The 19,464-nt window shown below is 41.5% G+C and overlaps 1 protein-coding gene across 4 annotated transcripts in view; it reads left to right on the forward strand.

Moving 5' to 3' along the window:
- The first annotated feature begins 6,102 nt into the window (after nt 1-6,102).
- The window catches only part of LOC140198860 (interferon-induced GTP-binding protein Mx1-like), a 95,648-nt gene continuing 82,286 nt past the window's right edge, over nt 6,103-19,464 (forward strand). For all 4 annotated transcript variants that reach the window (XM_072260017.1, XM_072260020.1, XM_072260021.1 and 1 more), the window contains exon 1: nt 6,103-8,347. The gene's annotated coding sequence lies outside the window, so the exon portion shown is untranslated. The remainder of the gene's footprint in view (nt 8,348-19,464) is intronic.

Here is a 19,464-nt window from a genome sequence, read left to right on the forward strand (position 1 = left end):
CTAAACAATATATCAATAATAAGAAGAAAAAAAAAGTCTTAAAACTACTTTTTTTGGAAAAAAGAAAGAAGGAAAAAAGAACCCCTACTAACTAAAACCAAAAAAAAAACACTGCTAACAAAAAAACCAAAAGAAAAACCATTGGGAACACAACCCCGGAGCTATACACCATACAAGCTTCCATAAAAGAAAAACATCAATTCGCCAAACAAATCCATTTAAACAAGAATCACAAGGAATCCATCTTAATTAACTCAAATCAGATGATAGTAGCAGGCAAAAGAACCCCACCTTTTCTCAAAGTCAAATCAAGGATCAAAAGTTTGGCTTCTGATTTTCTCCAAACTAAGACATAACATCACCTGAGTGAACCATTGTATCAAAGAGGGAGCAGAGGCATCTTTCCATTTCAATAAAATCGCCCTTCTGGCCAATAATGTAACAAATGCAATTACATGTTGGTCTGATATAGAAATACCTTGAATATATTGAGGGATTATACCAAACAAAACTGTCAATTTATTATGTTGTAAATTAATTTTTAAAGCTTTAGAAATTGTAGAGAAAATAGATTTTCAAAAATGTTTCAATACAGAACACAACCAAAACATATGTGTCAATGTAGCTGTCTCGGTTTTACATCTATCACACTGACTATCAACATTAGGAAATATTTTAGACAGTCTCTCCTTTGTCAAATAGTAACGATGTACCATTTTAAATTGAATTAAAATTGACTGGCACAAATCGAAGAAGAGTTAACCAACTTCAAAATTCGCAACCAATCCTCTGTTATCAAGGTCATGTTAAGCTCTTTCCCAATCTTGCTTAATCTTAAGTGAAGGATAATTGTACTGTTGTAATAATAAATTATAAGTTTTCCCAATAAAACCTTTCACTGAAGGATTCATTTTTAAAATAATGTCTAACAGGTCAGAATCCTGTATATACGGAAAATTACTTAAATATTCTTGTAAGAAATGTCTGATCTGAAGATACTGCAAGAAATGTGAGTACAAGAGAGTGCATTTAGTTACTAATTTCTCAAAAGACATCAATCAGCCTTCTTGGAACAGATCCATGAAGGAATAAATTCCTTTATTCCTCCAAAGAAAAAAGGTAGGATCACTTAGTGAAGGTTTAAATAAATAGTTTCGATAAATTAAACTAAGAAGGTTAAATTTTTTGAGATTAAAAAAAATACGAAACTGGTACCAAATTCGTAATGTCTGCTTAATCATAGGATATAAATTTAGATTAGAAATTTTCGCCAGTTATACAGGTAAAGAAGCTCCTAATAATGAAGTAAAGTAAAATTGTTTCACAGCTTTCAATTCCAAATCAGCCCAAGGTGGTCATTCATTTTTATCAGCCCAATACAACCAAGAACACATATAACGTATATTAACGGCCCAATAGTACATTCTTAAATTAGGCAGAGCAAAACCTCCATCCTTTTTTAATTTTTGTAAATGATATTTTCCAGTTCTTGGTCTTTTATTATTCCAAACAATAGATGAAATAATAGAATCAACCTGATCAAAAAACTTCTTAGTTAAAAAAATAGGAAAATTTTGGTAAAATCATTATTTTAACTGCATGAATGGGCCAGCTAACGAAAGTGTAAGTGGATTCCACCTACAAAATAAATGCTTCATAAAATCCACTAAAGGAACCGAATTAGCTCTATAAAGGTCTCTGTAATCTTTAGTGATAATAATACCTAAATATTTAAAAGAGCCGGTAACTTTAAAAGGAATGTCATCATCTATAGAAGCAGAATCATTTAGAGGAAATAATTCACTTTTATGAAGGTTTGGTTTATACCCCAAAAACTTTCCAACTTCATTTAATAATTTCAATAAACTAGGAATGGATTCTTCAGGATTCGAAACATAAATTAAGAGATTATCAGCATAAAGGGAGATCTTATGAATTGTCCCATTTGTGGAAATTCCATGTATATCTTTAGCTTCACAAAGTGCAATGAGAGACTTATGGAGAAGAGGAGTTCGGTGGGTAACAAAATGGTCGAGTTAACGGCGCTAGTCAGGAGTCAGAGAACATTTCAGGAGTGCAGTGTTATGTGTTTTACTGAAACGGGGCTGCACGAGGACATACCCATCAAAACTTTTCCATGGATGGCTTCCAGACCATTCGGGCTGACCGGAAGTGCACTGAGAGCGGTAAGTGTAAAGGAGTTGGGGCTTGCTGTTCTGGTTAACAATGGATGGTGCAATCCTGGTCATATTACAATCGAGGAACGTGTTTGTAGACCGGATATTGAACTTTTTGCTGTTGGACTCCGGCCATATTCCACCGAGATACAACACAGGGCATCACGAGAGGTTGCTCCTGCCTGTGGCCATCGAACTTTGCAGCTCCTCCCATGGAGGGTCAGACACCCTGAGCCAATAGGCTGGTCCTGGACTTATTTCCATCTGGGATAGTTTGCATATTGTTGTTTGATTGTTTGTGGTTTTTGTGTTGCTATATTTATGTTCTATTCTTGGTTGGTGCGGCTGTAACGAAATCCAGTTTCCCTCGGGATCAATAAAATATATCTATCTATCTATCTATCAATGGCCAAGGGTTCCAACACCAAATTAAATAACAGGGGACTTAACGGACATCCTTGTCTCTTGTCCCACGAAAGTCGAACAAAAGGAGATCTGCAGTTATTAGTAATAACAGTAGCAATGGGGCTTTTATATATCATTCTAATCCACTTATTAAAATTAGTACCAAAGTTGAATTTCTCTAAAACGTTAAATAAGTATTTCCATTCAACTCTATCAAATGCCTTTTCAGCATCAAGAGAAACAACACATTGGGGAGTCTTAGAAAAGGATGAGTATATAACATTTAACAGTCTCCGAGTATTAGAGAAGGAATAATGGCCCTTTACAAAACCTGTCTGGTCCTGAGAGATAATTTTAGCTAGAATATTCTCCAATCGATTAGCCATTATTTTTGAAAGAATTTTAGCATCCACATTTAATAATGAAATAGGTCTATATGAAGCACAGTCAGTACGATCTTTATTTTTCTTAAGAATTGAAGAAGTAGAAGCTTCATAAAATGTGGGAGGTAACTCTCCTAACAAAAAAGAATCTTTAAGCGTTTCCAACATATATGGAGAAAGCAATTGTTCAAACTTTTTATAAAATCCTACAAAAAAACCATCCAATCCAGGAGCTTTACCAGATTGCCTTGAAAGAATAGCTTTCTGAATTTCTTTTTCAGTAATAGGAGTATCAAGAGTTTGTTGATCTTCAGCAGATATTCTAGGAAAATCAATCTTTTGTAAAAAGGCATTAGAAGGATCAGCTGGAAACTGAGATTTATAAAGTTCAATGTAAAAGTATTGAAAAATTTTATTAATGTCTTCATAATGACAGGCTAAACTACTGTCTCCTTCACAAATTTTAAAAATTTGTCTTTTAGCTCTAGCTGCCTTTAAATGGGATGCTAATAGCTTATTATTTTTATCTCCAAACACATAAAATTTCTTTTCAATTTAAGCAAATTTCTTTCAATAGGATAAGTTAACAGTAAATTATATTGTGATTGAAGTTCAACCCTTTGTTTAAATAAATCAATATTAGGAGAGATTACATAAATATTATCCAAGTCTTTAATTTGTTTTGAAATCTTATCTAACTCTATTTTTGTCTGTTTCTTAAGCTTAGCTAAATAGGAGATTATCTGACCTCGCAAATATGCTTTAAATGTATCCCATATAATCAATTTCGACACATCTCCCGTATTGTTAAAAAGAAAAAAAATCTTTTATCTGAGTCTCAATAAGTTTGACAAAGTCCAAACTTTGTCAGAAATTTTCTGGAAAACACCAAGGCAAGTTTGCAATACCGAAATCATTCAATTCAAAAGCTAAGCTTAAAGGCGCATGGTCCGAAACAATGATAGCGTCATATTCTCATTTCTGGACTTTGTACAAAAATCGGAAATCAGCTATTAAATAATCGATTCTCGAATATTTTTGTGAACATGTGAATAAAAGGAATAATCTCTGTGATTGGGATGTAGATGTCTCCAGATTTCGATCAAACCATAATCGATTAAAAAAGAGTTAATAAGTGATAGAACATAGATCATAGAATAGTACAGCATAGTACAGGCCCTTTGGCCCACAATGTTGTGCCGACCCTCAAACCCTGCCTCCCATATAAGCCCCCACCTTAAATTCCTCCATATACCTGTCTAGTAGTCTCTTAAACTTCACTAGTGTATCTGCCTCCACTACTGACTCAGGCAGTGTATTCCATGCACCAACCACTCTCTGAGTAAAGAAAACTTCCTCTAATATCCCCTTGAACTTCCCACCCCTTACCTTAAAGCCATGTCCTCTTGTATTGAGCAGTGGTGCCCTGGGAAAGAGGTGCTGACTATCCACTCTATCTATTCCTCTTATTATCTTGTACACCTCTATCATGTCTCCTCTCATCCTCCTTCTCTCCAAAGAGTAAAGCCCTAGCTCCCTTAATCTCTGATCATAATGCATACTCTCTAATCCAGGCAGCATCCTGGTAAATCTCCTCTGTACCCTTTTCAATGCTTCCACATCCTTCCTATAGTGAAGTGACCAGAACTGGACACAGTACTCCAATTGTGGCCTAACCAGAGTTTTATAGAGCTGCATCATTACATCGCGACTCTTAAACTCTATCCCTCAACTTATGAAAGCTAACACTCCATAAGCTTTCTTAACTACCCTATCTACTTGTGAGGCAACTTTCAGGGATTTGTGGACATGTACCCCCCAGATCCCTCTGCTCCCCCACACTACCAAGTATCCTGCCATTTACTTTGTCCTCTGCCTTGGAGTTTGTCCTTCCAAAGTGTACCACCTCACACTTCTCCGGGTTGAACTCCATCTGCCACTTCTCAGCCCACTTCTGCATCCTATCAATGTCCCTCTGCAATCTTCGAGAATCCTGTACTCTATCTACAACACCACCAACCTTTGTGTCATCTGCAAACTTGCCAACCCACCCCTCTACCCCGATATCCAGGTCGTTAATAAAAATCACGAAAAGTAGAGGTCCCAGAACAGATCCTTGTGGGACACCACTAGTCACAATCCTCCAATCCGAATGTACTCCCTCCACCACCGCCCTCTGCCTTCTGCAGGCAAGCCAACTCTGAATCCATCTGGCCGAACTTCCCTGGCTCCCATGCCTTCTGACTTTCTGAATAAGCCTACCGTGTGGAACCTTGTCAAATGCCTTACTAAAATCCATATAGATCACATCCACTACACTACCCTCATCTATATGCCTGGTCACCTCCTCAAAGAACTCTATCAGGCTTGTTAGACACAATCTGCCCTTCACAAAGCCATGCTGACTGTCCCTGATCAGACCACGATTCTCTAAATGCCCATAGATTCTATCTCCAAGAATCTTTTCCAACAGCTTTCCCACCACAGACATAAGGCTCACTGGTCTATAATTACCCGGACTATCCCTACTACCTTTTTTGAACAAGGGGACAACATTCGCCTCCCTCCAATCCTCCGGTACTGTTCCCATAGACAAGGAGGTCATAAGGATCCTAGCCAGAGGCTCAGCAATCTCCTCCCTCGCCTCATGGAGCAGCCTGGAGAATATTCCGTCAGGCCCCAGGGACTTATCCGTCCTAATGCATTTTAACAACTCCAACACCTCCTCTCCCTTGATATCAACATGCTCCAGAACATCAACCTCACTCATATTGTCCTCACCATCACCAAGTTCAGCCCCAGCAGAAATTGCAATGGCACCAGTGTAACACCACCAAGAAATTAACTGCAGCTGCTTTGCTTTCTCTGTATAGTTTTGAACACAGCTTTTTTCTCCAGCTAGTCTAGTGAAACAACGCCCCCCAATTATCATAGCACCCACACAGCAATAAAGTTATAAACTCTGTGCTGGTCTAAGGTCAGATCCACTTCTGCTTATTCGTTCATTGTCAATGTCTCGCCGTTACTGTCCTCAGAGACCACTTAAGGTGGTGATGTCACTCACTCTCACTCACGCGAGAGATTGATAGTATACATCCTGGTGCAGATCCATGGTCTCGCGAGACTAATGAATGCCCCACACATACACACACATTGTGCTTTTACAAGCGAGCGTCGACCTGGCATGTGTATTATTTCGGCCGGTGTGAAAAATGGATCGATTTTTAGTCATAAAACGACCTCATCCAGAGGAATCAGTGGTGTCTCAACCTGAGCCTGTCTTAATTGAAAGTGACATGCAGAAAGAAGTAAGTGGGGATGAGGACGACAGCAGTTCATCGAAGGAGTGTGAGGGCGAAATAGAGGAACAAGAAATGGAGCGGGATTCGGAAGAGAATGTGGATGAAGCTGCTCTTAGTGCTAGTGGGACTACTGTTAGCGATGTTAGCCAGCAGCCTGAGGAAGGACCCCGTCGGCCAGCATTGAAAAAGTACCCTTTGCAACAGTTTGGCAAGCAGCAAAGGAGTTTTATTTGTGGCTGTTTTGACCTGTACTCCTGGATGGAATATTCAATCACAAAGGATACTACGTTCTGCTTCGCATGCAGGCATTTCCTGTGTGGAGGACATGGGTTCCATTCTGCGTCTACCTTCACTGTCACCGGTTACCGCAACTGGCGGAAAGCTACAACAGCTTTCAAAACCCACCATGTAAGTGCAGCTCATAAGTTTGCTATGGAGGCTCGGGCCGAATTCAGACTGAGGAAACAAGACAGTTCAAGATTGGGAAATATGCTTGATAAAGGACATGCAAAGATTATCCAAGAAAATCGTGAGTATATGAGAGCAGTAGTTGAGTCTCTACGCTATACTGTGTGCCAAGGCATTGCCCAGCGAGGACACCGGGAGAATGATGGATCTGGCAACAGGGGAAACATTGTTGAGCTGCTCAGTGTAATTGGGAAGTTTGATAAGACTGTAGCTAAAAAAAAATAGAGGACAATCTGGAAATGCAAAAAACATCCATCACGATATCCAAAATGAAATTATGGGTATTATGGCAGCTATGGTCAGACGTCAAATAAGTGCAGAAATCAAAGAGGCTGGACATTTTGCCATCATGTTGGATGAAAGTAAAGACGTGAGTAAAGAGGAGCAAATACTGTATCAGAGGTGGTGTGGTATTTGAGTAACGAAACGGTGCTTGAAGAATTCTTGCACTTCACTCCAGCAGAAGGGTTGGACACAGAGTCGCTTCTTAAAAGCATTGAACAGCCACTCACCCAGTGTGTTACTGATAAGAACGCGTGTATAGGTCAGTATTATGACGGGGCAGCAGTGATGTCCGGGTGCAATAACGGGGTACAAGAGAGGTTCAGGAAAGAGGTCCCGCAGGCATTATATACGCACTGCCATGCTCACAGACTTAATCTTGTTTTAGTGGATGTTGTGAGCAATGTACCACAAGCGGGTGAGTTTTTTGAAACTGTGCAGCTGCTTTACAACTTCTTTTCAAACTCTGTTGCCCACGATCTTTTCATGAAGAAACAGAGAGAACTGGAATCAACTGCACAGCCCGTGGAGTTGAAGAAATTGCCAGATACACGCTGGGCATGGCAGTATACAGCTTTGTGGGCTATAAGGACATCACTCCCTGCCATTCTAGCTACACTACAGGATATTATGGGTCAACCAAATGCACGGAGGAAAACGGAGGTCAGAGCTGTAAATGGACTGATTGACGAGCAGTTTGCTTTACTTCTCACTCTGTTTGAGGGTTTATTCTGAATCACCAAGTTCATGTCAGACCAGCTACAATCTCCCAGTTTGGAGCTTTCAACCACTGTGGACTTGGCTCAGTCTGTTATCGGTGCACTCTCAGCAAAACGGGGAGAGGAATCATGGAGTGAAATTCACACAAGAGCTGGGGACCTGTGCGTCAAGGCCGGTATACAGAGCAGAACACATGGAAGGAGACAGGCCCAGCCACCCCGCCGCCTACATGATTTTGTTGTTGAGGCCCAAACTGAACGCACACCTGTCACATCCTCTGATGACCTTCGCAACCACTGTTTCTGTCCAGTTATAGACAGACTTCAGACTGAAATGAAAAGACGGTTCTCAATTGAGACTGGGAGTGTTCTGACTGGAGTCTCAGCATTTAGTCCCAAACACAAGTTCTTCCTGGACAAGAATTGTCTTTGGCCAATGGCCCAATACTATGGAGTGACTGAAGTGAACCTGACTGCAGAGCTACATCAGGTTCGGCGTCTGCTGGAAATAAAACAAAAGCAAGGACAGACAGTGGTATCCAGAAAATCATTGATGCTTTCGCCACCAATCACAACAACAGACGGATTGTGCTTCTCTGAAAACATTAATGGTGAGTGCAGTTGATTCTTTAAAAATTTGGGCCAAGACTAATGCTGATTATTATTATTTTGTGGTGGATACCCCATAGTCCTTATGTTTCCTGCAAATCCTAAAATATTACATTTACTGCTATTAAGCCTATTGGTTTTGCTTAGACTTCCAAGCGTGATTCTGTTGATTTTTGTTTTAAATTCAATAGCCGAATTAATTGAGGTATTGCATGGTCAGAGTACGATTTGTCCAACTCTGGTAAAGCCTTGCATCTGTTGTTTGCCTTATTCGACTTTAATAATGCTGTATCTTTTGGCATTGCTGTCTATGTAATGCGAATAGCAGCGGGTTCGTTTTGTGTTTTTCAGTTGAAAAGCACTCATTTGACGCTGATTGCGAGATTGGTGCATGATTCACGTTGTCCGCTGTTGCTCGGATGCTCTGTTTGTTTTTTTTTTGTTTATGCTCCGTGTAGCCCAGGTTGTCTCCGATGCTGTTGACACTGTAATAGTTCACTTCTCTATTAGATCTATCAATTGCTGTTGCCTGTGAATCAACAGAGGCATTTATAGTAGGCACATAATGATTGAAATTGACTTTTTAATGCCACGCATCTGGCCTTGCGAATACATATTACAGTGCATCCCTCAGCACCATCACTGAATCATTCAGCCTCTCCGTAGCACCAGCAAGAAAAAAATCTCTGGCGCCGCCACTGATCAAGTTCCATCATCAAGTGATGCTGAACAACTCGGAAGCTACTGATTGGTTGAACTCTTGTCAAAGGATTTAAACAACAGGTAAAATCACCACCCATTAACAACATATATTCATTTAAATCTGGCAATAAACCAAATATGTTTTTTTTAAAAAAAGATCATCTACATTAGGTCCATATAGATTAACCAGGACAATTTTTCTATTACAAATTGTTCCTTTGACAATTAAAAATCTACCATTAGTATCTGACACAATGTCTTCTTGGATAAATAAAATATTAGATTTAATAAAAATAGATACTCCCTTTGTTTTATTTTGGCAAGTGGCATGATATTGAAGGCCCTTCCACATTTAAAAAGATCTATTTTGATCACCCGTACTGATATGGTTTCTTGAGCAAAAATTATATCAATTGGGAATCAATTAATAATTTTAAAAGTCTTCTTTTGCTTAATAGGATGATTCCAGCCACGCACGTTCCAACTAATAACGTTTATCTGTTTAGCTACCATAAAATATTTTTTAACACATAAATACACGCATACCAATGCGGGCTAATCAAAAATGGCGGTGATAATTATAACCATATAGAAAACACGCATGCTCCGGAACTCTAATGGGAAAAAATACAATAAGAAAAAACTGGAAAAAAAATTGAAATTAATCCTACAATGAAACCTATAGTTCAAAACTAACCCCAATCCTCCCACCATCCCAAAAGCTAGAAATCCGGCAAAGCAAAAGAAAAAGCTGGAATGCGTCCCCATAGAAAAAGAAAAACGAAACAGAACTCCGCGAGCTGCCCAATTTATAATAATGATTTTTAAAGTTTTCCTTAATCCCCACCCCCCACCCTCACATTTACAAAAAAAGACACATGGCCCTAAAATAAGAACGCCCAGCAGAGGTAAAAAAAAATGTTTATGCTTCATCATTAAAAATAAACTGGGGAATGCAAAAACAATCTCCAAAGACGTCAAAACAATAAAGTTAAGCCTAAACAAAAAGAAAAACTGTCTATGTAATCTCCATTATCCCTTTGACTTACTGCACAATAAAAAAACTGTTCTTAGAAGAAAAACTGAGACTAATTATCTATCTACTAAGCACTCCTCGCTATATATAAGAAAAAGTCCTTATAAACTATGAAAACTATCACTTAATTAATGAAGAAAACGAAGGATAAAAACAAATAATCAAAACAGTTAACTAGTCCACTGTGTTAATTCACTCAGTATACCAAACAGATTTCAGAAAAGTCATTCATCAGTCAAATCAAGAAGTTCACATCTTCTTTAAATGGCCCATCGATCAAAGGAGATCTTCAACATACCAGAAATCTTCAAAGCTTGTTTTCCTTCAGAAAATTATTCAGCAGACCTAATACCATTCAAACCTCAGGCACCTTCAAATTAGAATTAACGTAGTCCAGTGCCGATTTGGGATCCAAAAAACACGTGGAGTCGAATCTTTAGGAAATAATTTTAATCGGGCTAGATAGTGAACTGATGGGAATAATCCCCTATCATGGGCTATCTTCATAGCTGGAACAAATTTGAACTGCTGTTCCATAACTTCCGGTGGATAATCTTCATAAAAACGAATCTCGGAACCCTTGAATTTAAAAACTCTGTGTTTCCTTGCATATTTTATGATTTGGTCTTTAACTTTGAAACAAAGAAAGCTGACCAAAACTGACCTTGGTTTTTTCGGATCTTGAGATTTTGAAGTGAAAATTCTATGTGCTCTTTCAATATCGGGAGGCTGAGGTAAAATATCCGGAAACAGAGATTGAAACAAATTAGCAAAGTACTCTAATAAATCCCCGCTCTCAGATCCTTCCTTCAGTCCAACAATTCGGATGTTATTCCGATAAAATCTTGCTTCCAGATCGATAATCTTGAGTTGAGACTGTTCCAAGCGGGCTGAAATATCCGCTATCTGACGCCTCGATTCTAAGTTCAGAATTCAAGGAAGTAATATTTTCCTCTACGAACTGAAAACTCTGTCGAAACGACTTCATCTCAGAAGTGTTATATCTATTTTCCTGTCGAGAGCCATCAACGCATGTTCTAAACGCTCAGCCCAAACAGGCATATCTGCTGATTTTACTTTTGAAGTTTTTCCCTTTCCATTGCTGGATTCAGAAAGCTGCTTTCCACTTCTTAAAGATTGTGACATAGTGACAACTATTCCCCTCTAAGATCCGACAAATAAAAGTTAAAAATTCAGAGCTTAAACTGAGGAAAAGGAAGAATTAAACGTAGCCACACAAGTTTTGTGTTACTCCATTAAGCAGCAGGTGAAAGTCCCCCCGGTGAACCTCTTCTGCACCCTCTCCAAAGCCACATCCCTCCCACAATGAATTGAAGAGAATTAAATGCAAGGCTCCAGATGCAACCTAGCTGTAGTTTTATACAACTGCATGTAACCTCTCAACTCAAACTCATTGCCTTGATTAATAAAAGCAAGCGTGCTATACAACTTATTTGGTGCCCTATCAAACTATGCAGCTGCTTTCCAGGGACTTTGGATATGAACCCAAGATTCAACCCAAGTGGCACAGTGGCATAGTGGTTAACACAACACTTTACCAGTAATCCAAGTTCTGTTCCCGCTACAGTCCATAAGGAGTTTGTATGTTCTCCCCATGCATTTCCTCCAGGTGCTCCCGTTTTCTCACATAGTCCAAAGATATTCTGATTGGTAGGTGAACTGGTCATTGTAAATTATCCTGTGATCAGGCTAGGGTTAAACCAGGGGTTGCTGGGCAGCACAGCTAGAAGGGCTGGAAGGGCATATTCCGCACTCTAGCTCAATATAAAATAAATACTTCTGCGCATCAACACTACTAAAGGTCCTGCTACTAACAGTATATTGTCTTCCAGAACATTTCAGTGCAAGTGAGCAGGGCCAGTGGGAACATTCAGCAGGCCTGAGATCAAAAGGCCTGTTGGCTTGTGATGAATGAATGCAAGATTTTAAAAAAGAGCCTGGCCATTTGGGACATTCAGCATTGATTGAGATCGTTGGGTAATTAGACACTTGGCAAGGGCTAATAAAAGAAGAAGTTACTGTAAATTTAAAGCAGAATTGTGAGAGTTGGCCAGTGTTAGCATGGAGGGATTGAGGCTTTGGCTCAAGAGGCTTCAGTGAGAAGAGGCAAAGATAGAATACCCCTGTGGTCATCCCCCCAACAACTGGTTTGCCACTTTGGATACAGGTGGGGGTGGGGTGGGAAATGACCTAGCAGAGGAAAGTCAGAGCAATCAAGTGTCTGGTACTCGGTCTGGTTCCGTGGCTCAGAAGGGAAGTGGGAGGAAGAGGCATGCTATGGTGACAGGGGATTCGTTAGTTAGGGGAACAGACAGCAGGTACTGTGGACGAGAACAAGATTCCCAGATGGCCTCCCGGGTGTCAGGTCTGGGAAATCTCTGATTGAGTCCTCAGTATTCTTAATCGGGAGGGTGAGTAGCCAGAGGTTGTGGCCCATATAGGTACCAATGACATAGGTAGGAAGAGTGGCATGCTTCTACAAAGTGGGACTAATGTTCTGATTGAGTATATTTCAATACAAGTAATGTAGGAAAAGCAAGTGAGTTCAGGGCGTGGATCAACACCTCAAAATTATGATATTGTGGACATTAGTGAGACTTGGTTGGAAGAGCAGCAGGCTGGCAGCTCAATATTCTGGGGTTCCATTGTTTTAGAGGTGAAAGAACAGGAGGAATTAAAGGTGAGTGGTGGCAGTGCTCCATCAGGACAGACTGGAGAACTTGTCTAGTGAGGCTTTATGGATGGAACTGAAGAATAAGAAAGGTATGACCACGTTAATGGGGCTATATTATAGGACTTAGAGAAACAAATTTGTAGAGAGTTTGCAGACCGTTGCAAGAAACATAGTTTTGTGATAGCAGGGGATTTTAACTATCCACATATTGACTGAGACTCCCATACTGTAAAAGGACTGGATGGGATAGAGTTTGTCAAACATGTTCGGGAAACTTTCCTTAATCAGTACATAGAGGTCCCAATGAATGTGTGCACGATATTTGATCTGCTATTAGGGAATGAGACAGGGCAGATGACAGAATTTTGGGTAGAGGAACACTTTGCATCTTATGATCACAATACTATTAGTTTCAAAGTAAATATGCAAAAAGATAGGTCTGGTCTGTGGGTTGAGATTCTAAATTAGAGAAAAGCCAGTTTTAATGGTATCAGAAGGGATCTGGCAAGTGTAGATTGAGACAGGCTGTTTTCTGGCAGAAGTGTACTTGGTAAGTCGCAGGCCTTCAAAAGTGAAATTATGAGAGCAGGAAGTTTCTATGCACCTGTCAGAATAAAAGGCAAGGGTAACAGGTTTAGGGAACGTTGGTTTTCAAGAGGTATTGAGGCCCTGGGTTAAGAAATAAAAGGAGGTGCATTGCAGGTATAGGCAGGTAGGAACAAATGAGGTACTGATGGAGTACAATAAACGGAAGGGAACACTTAAGAAAGAAATCAGGAGGGTGAAAAGAAGGCATGAGGTTGCCCTAGCAGACAACGTGAAGGAGAGTCCAAAGGGTTTCTACAGATATGTTAAGAGCAAAAGGATTACAAAGGACAAAATTGGTCCTCTGGAAAATCAGTATGGGTGAAGCCAAAAGAGATGGGGGAGACTTGCATCTGTGTTTACTCAGGAGACAGATATAGAGTCTATAGCAGTGAGGCCATGGACCCTACACAGATTACAGAGGAGGTGTCTGCTGTTTTGAGACAAATCAGGGTGGACAACATCAATGTCCCTAAATTTACTTTCTTTTATAAGAAGCATGTTCAGATGTAGACAACGTGCATGGAATTTCTGGCAAAAATGAACGAGATTGAGATTGAGACATGACCACTCCTGCCCGGGATGCAGTTATGCCTTGCAGTGACCACCGATCCTGGAAAGGCTTAAGAAGGCCTGTGGGCACTCTGTGCTTCTTTAGGAAAACCCAGGTGTCATTCCTCAGAAGAAGGGCAGACACTCAGTAATGGTGGAGGTATCAGCGGCCTTCTTGGCCACACTCGGAGCAGGGTGATGAGGAGGTTACCTCAACTGACTTGCCTTCTCCTTCTCTCCTAAAAACCCTCCACAAATTTCGGGGGAGTGGGGCTGGCTGAAGTGCGAGCTGAACTTGAGGAGCTGCCCTTTCAAGTACGTCAGGAGGGACTGCAATTCTTCACGTAAATGGCAGGCAGCTTTTGAGTCTGCACCAACTTTAGCACAGGTCACTGGTCTGTACAACACTCTCCACCCCAGGTTTCAGATGTAAAGTGGGAGGACTTCAGTGTAGTTGGGACTCTAGTGGGGTCTCTCTTCACTGTCAGGGGGTAGAAATGTCTGTCACAGTGTGGCTGGGCATCAGCTGAGCACGATCAAGCAGAACAGGCAGGAAACAGATCCACAACTTGTGGAGGGGCAACAGAGGTCATTTCCTAGAGATGGCTCCTGTTGTGCAATCCCTCTGCCCAAGGAGGGTTTTGGGGTAATGAGTCATTCCGGCTGAGCCAAGATCATTCCACAGCTCCACCCTCGTGACGGGATGGCCAAAGGCCGCAGCCAAGAGCCCAAATGGAAGCAGCATACTTGTCCATCTTCCAATCCATTCCTTTGGCCTTCTGGTCTAGCAGTGGCATCAATCCCCTTTACTGGATGGGGGAGAACCTTTTTGACTAAAGATAAACAACATCCCAGACTCCGGAAAGGTCCCAGTAAAAGACAGACACCTCGTGCAGAACAGCGCAGCATTTATTCACAATAGTAAATGGATACAAAAGTATAAACATAGTACAAATTATACATTCATGGTCATTACATTTAGCAGTGTTCCTTTTCTTTTAAAGCCATGGCATCATTGCCACTCATATGCCCTCTCCCCCCCCCCCAGGGTGATACACTCTTTCAATATTTGAGGGGCTTCTCACACCCAACTCAGCCCCTCCAAGTCCTTGTAGTAGAAGGAGTCTTGCCGGTGGTCCTTGCCCATGGAGCCCTTGCATCTAAGTTTCAGTGCATCGATCAGCACCAGGTTCAGGAGCAGCTATTGCTCTTCAACCATCAGCGTGGATAACTTCACTCACCTCAACTCTGAACTGATTCCACAACCTATGGACTCATAGAACATAGGAACCTACAGCACATTACAAGCCCTTTGGCCCATGAAGTTGTGCCAACCATGTATTGTACTCTAGAAACTGTCTAGAATTTCCCTACCACAGAGCTCTCTATTTTGCTAAGCTCCATGTACCTATCGAAGAGTCTATTAAAAGGCTTTATTTCATCTGCCTCCACCACTATCGCTGGCAGTGCATTCCACGCACCCACCACTCTCTGTGTGAGAAAAACTTACCTCTGACATCCCCCTTGTACCTACTTCCAAACACCTTAAAACTATGTCCGCTTGTGTTAGCCATTTCAGCCCTAGGAAAAAAAGCACTGGCTATCCACACAATCAATGCCTCTCATCATCTGATACACATCTATCAGGTCACCTTTCATACTCTGTCACTCCAAGGAGAAAAGGCCAAGTTCACTCAACCTGTTCTCATCAGGCATGCTCTCCAATCCAGGCAACACCCTTGTACATTTCCTCTGCATTCTCTCTATATTATCCACATCCTTTCTGTAGTGAGGTGATCAGAACTGAACACAGTACTCCAAGTGTGGTCTAACTGGGGTCTTATATAGCTTTAACATTATCTCAAGGCTTTTAAACTCAATCCCATGGTTGATGAAGGCCATCACACCATACACCTTCTTAACAATGAGCAGCAGCTTTGAGTGTCCATGGACACAGTCCCCAGCATCCCGCTGGTGCTCCACACTGCCATGAGTGTTATCATTAATATTATATTCTGTCATCAAAATTTGACCGACCTACCAAAATGAACCACTTCACACTTCTCTGGATTGAACTTCATCTGCCACTTCTCAGCCTAGCTCTACATCCTATCAATATCCTGCTGTAACCTTTGACAACCCCCCAGACTACCCACAACACCCCCAACTTTTGTGTCATCAGCAGACTTACAAACCCACCCATTTACTCATCCACCCACCCACCCATCCACGTCATTTATAAAAATCACGAAGAGGAGGGGTCTCAGAACAGATTCCTACCGAACACCACTAGTCACCATACTACATGCAGAACACGAACCGTCTACAACCACCCTTTGCCTTCTGTGGGCAAGCCAATTCTGGATCCACAAAGCAAGGTCTCCTTGGATCCCATGCCTCATTACTTTCTGAATGAGCCTTGAATGGGGAACCTTATCAAATGCCTTACTGAAATCCATATACACTACATCCACTGCTCCTCCTTTGAACGGGGAACCTTATCAAATGCCTTACTGAAATCCATATACACTACATCCACTGCTCCTCCTTCATCAGTGCGTTTTGTTACATCCTCAAATAATTCAATCAGGTTCATAAGGCACGACCTGCCCTTGACAAATCCATGCGGACTATCCCTAATCAGATTATGTCTCTCCAAATGCGCATAAATCCTGCCAGTCAGGATCTTCTCCAACAACTTGCCCACCACTGAAGTCAGCCTCACTGGTCTATAATTTCCTGGGTTACCTCTACTCCCTTTCTTGAACAAGGGAACAACATTTACAACCTTCCAATCCTCTAGTACTTCTTCTGTCCCTATTAATGATGCAAAGGTCATTGTCAGGCACTCAGCAATCCCCTCCCTCACTTCCCATAGTAGCCTGGGATATACCTCATCCGGTCCTGGCGACTTATCTAACTTAATACCTTTCAACAGCTCCAGCACATCCTCTTTCTTAATGTCTATACACTCAAGCATTTCAGTCCATGGTAAGTGATCCCCACAATTGCCAAGGTCCTTTTGACTGGTGAATACTGAAAGCAAAGTATTCATTAAGTACCTCGGCTACCACCTCCATCTCCATTCACACGTTTCCACTGTCACACCTGATTGGTCCTATTCTCACATGGCTCATCCTCTTGCTCTTCGCATACAGGTTTCCCCCGCCATCCGAAGGTAGAGCGTTCCTATGAAACAGTTCGTAAGCCGAAATGTTGTAAAGTGAAGAAGCAATTACTATTTATTTACATGGGAAAATTTTGTGAGCGTCCGCAGACCCTAAAGTAACCTACCAAATCATGCCAAATAACACATAAAACCTAAAATAACATTAACATATAGTAAAAGCAGGAATGATATGATAAATACACAGCCTATATAAAGTAGGAATACTTTTCCACAATCATTACTAAACTGTTCTCCGGAGCGAAAATCTCACGCAAGCGCCATCGGCAGAAAATCACACGCAAGCGCTGTTGGCAAAAACACTCTCTCCAGTAACCTTTAAGCTATGAAGCTGCCAAATCATACCAAATAACATGTAAAAATACACAGCCGATATAAAGTAGAAATAATGTATGTACAGTGTAGTATCACTTACCGGAATAGGTTCAGCGCCGAGCACACTGATGATGGTGTGTTAGACTGAGTCGTGGCAGGCTGGGTGGTGCAGTGGCCCCCACCCCCCGGGCCGCTGAGCGATACATTGCCACGGAGAACGCAGGGGTCCAGCGGTAGCCGGGAGGTACACAGCACATCTTTAAGAAAAAAGCCGAAACAAACATGCTAATTAATTAGGTGCCGCCCATAATTGTCGGCCCAGACCAGTGCCGATTTCCAATTGTGTCGTCTCTGATCTGGGCCAACAATTACGTGTCGGCGGCACCTAATTAATTAGCATATTTATTTCAGCTTTTTTCTTAAAGATGTGCTGTGTGCTTCCCGGCTACCTTTGCATTCTCCGCGAATCGTTATCTGTCTGTGGCCTGGGGGCTGGGGTGGTGGGACACTGGGGTGTCATCTTGTCGCCTGTTTCCATTAGAGCAGGCAGCTCATCTTCTATCTCTGCCCGCCTCGATGTTGAAGGTCGAGGTTCGTCATCTGCTGTGGCTGATGTGGAAGGCTTGCTTGACTGCTGAGCCTCACGTATTTTTCTATCACACAGTTCTTTAATAAGGACTCAAACCATCCTGCAAATATCCCCTAAACCGACGTATCCTTTCAAAATTAAAGTCGTACTTTATCATTACTCATTCGATTTCAATTGTTATCCTTTTTTCTCCAATTGCATCAGCTCTTCATCTGTCAGTTCTTGGTGATGGGATGCCAAAACCTCTTCAACATCATCTTTGTCAGCTTCCACAAGCCAAACTCACATTGTCCTTATTTCGTTCACCACGATCAAAATGCTTAATTATGTCTAGTTTTAACGTAAGTGTGACACCCTTATGAGCTCTTTCAGGCTTTTCCGATACCATAGAACTCATCTTGCAAACGGCTGCTCACAGGCTCGTGTTTAAGCAATGCCGGTGAGAATCCGGGGGAGAGCGGCTGCTCAGGGACCGCTGCCTTTTACCGTGCGCTGATTTTTTCGCGGGCTGATTTTTCATCGCGCACTGAATTTTTTTTCATAACAGTGAAAACACCTTCTGAAAGTGAAAATAGGGTACTAATGTACGTCTTTCGTAACAGTGAGGTTTTGTAAAGGGAACATTAGAAAAGTGGGGGACACCTGTACTTGAAGAATACCTTGGGGTTTTTCCTTAATCCTACTCACCAAGGCCTTCTCATGGCCCCTTCTATCTCTCCTAATTTCATTCTTGAGCTCTTTCCTGGCACTTCCTTGTAATTTTCTAGAGCTCTAACAGTACCTAGTTTCTTGAATCTTCCATAAGCTTTTCTTCTTAACTAGATTTTCTACATCCTTTGAACACCATGGTTCTTTTATCCTACCCTGCCTCAATGGAACATACCTATGCAGAACACCACGCAAATGTTCCCTCAACATTTGCCAGATCTGTGCTGTGCAATTCCCTGAGAACATCTACCCCCAATTTATGTTCCCAAGTTCCTGCCTAAAAGCATCATTTGAACCCCTACCCCAATTAAATGTTTTCCCAAATTGTCTGCTCCTATCCTTCTCCAGCGCTATGGTAAAGGAAATAGATTTGTGATCACTACCTCCAAAATACTCTCCCACCAAGAGATCTGACACCTGACCAGGTTCATTTCCCAATACCAGATCAAGTACAGCGTCTCCTCTAGTTGGCCTAACAGACTCCGCCCCATCCAGGCCCCTTGCTCTAAGGAGGTGCCGGTCAATATTTGGAAAGTTAAAATCACTCATCACAACAACCCTATCATTGTACCATTCCAGAATCTGCCTCCCTATCTACTCCTCGTTGTTTCTGTTACTATTGGGGGGGGGGGTCTATAAAAACACCCAGTAAAGTTATTGCACCCTTCCTTTGTGTCTTTCAACTCCAAACCAGTTAAATGAGGTGGCCCAGATAGAGTCTAATGAGATTACAGATTGCTTCTTTGGTAC

This window comes from Mobula birostris, chromosome 6 (genome assembly GCF_030028105.1).
Source record: "Mobula birostris isolate sMobBir1 chromosome 6, sMobBir1.hap1, whole genome shotgun sequence".
NCBI classification, from domain to species: domain Eukaryota; kingdom Metazoa; phylum Chordata; class Chondrichthyes; order Myliobatiformes; family Myliobatidae; genus Mobula; species Mobula birostris.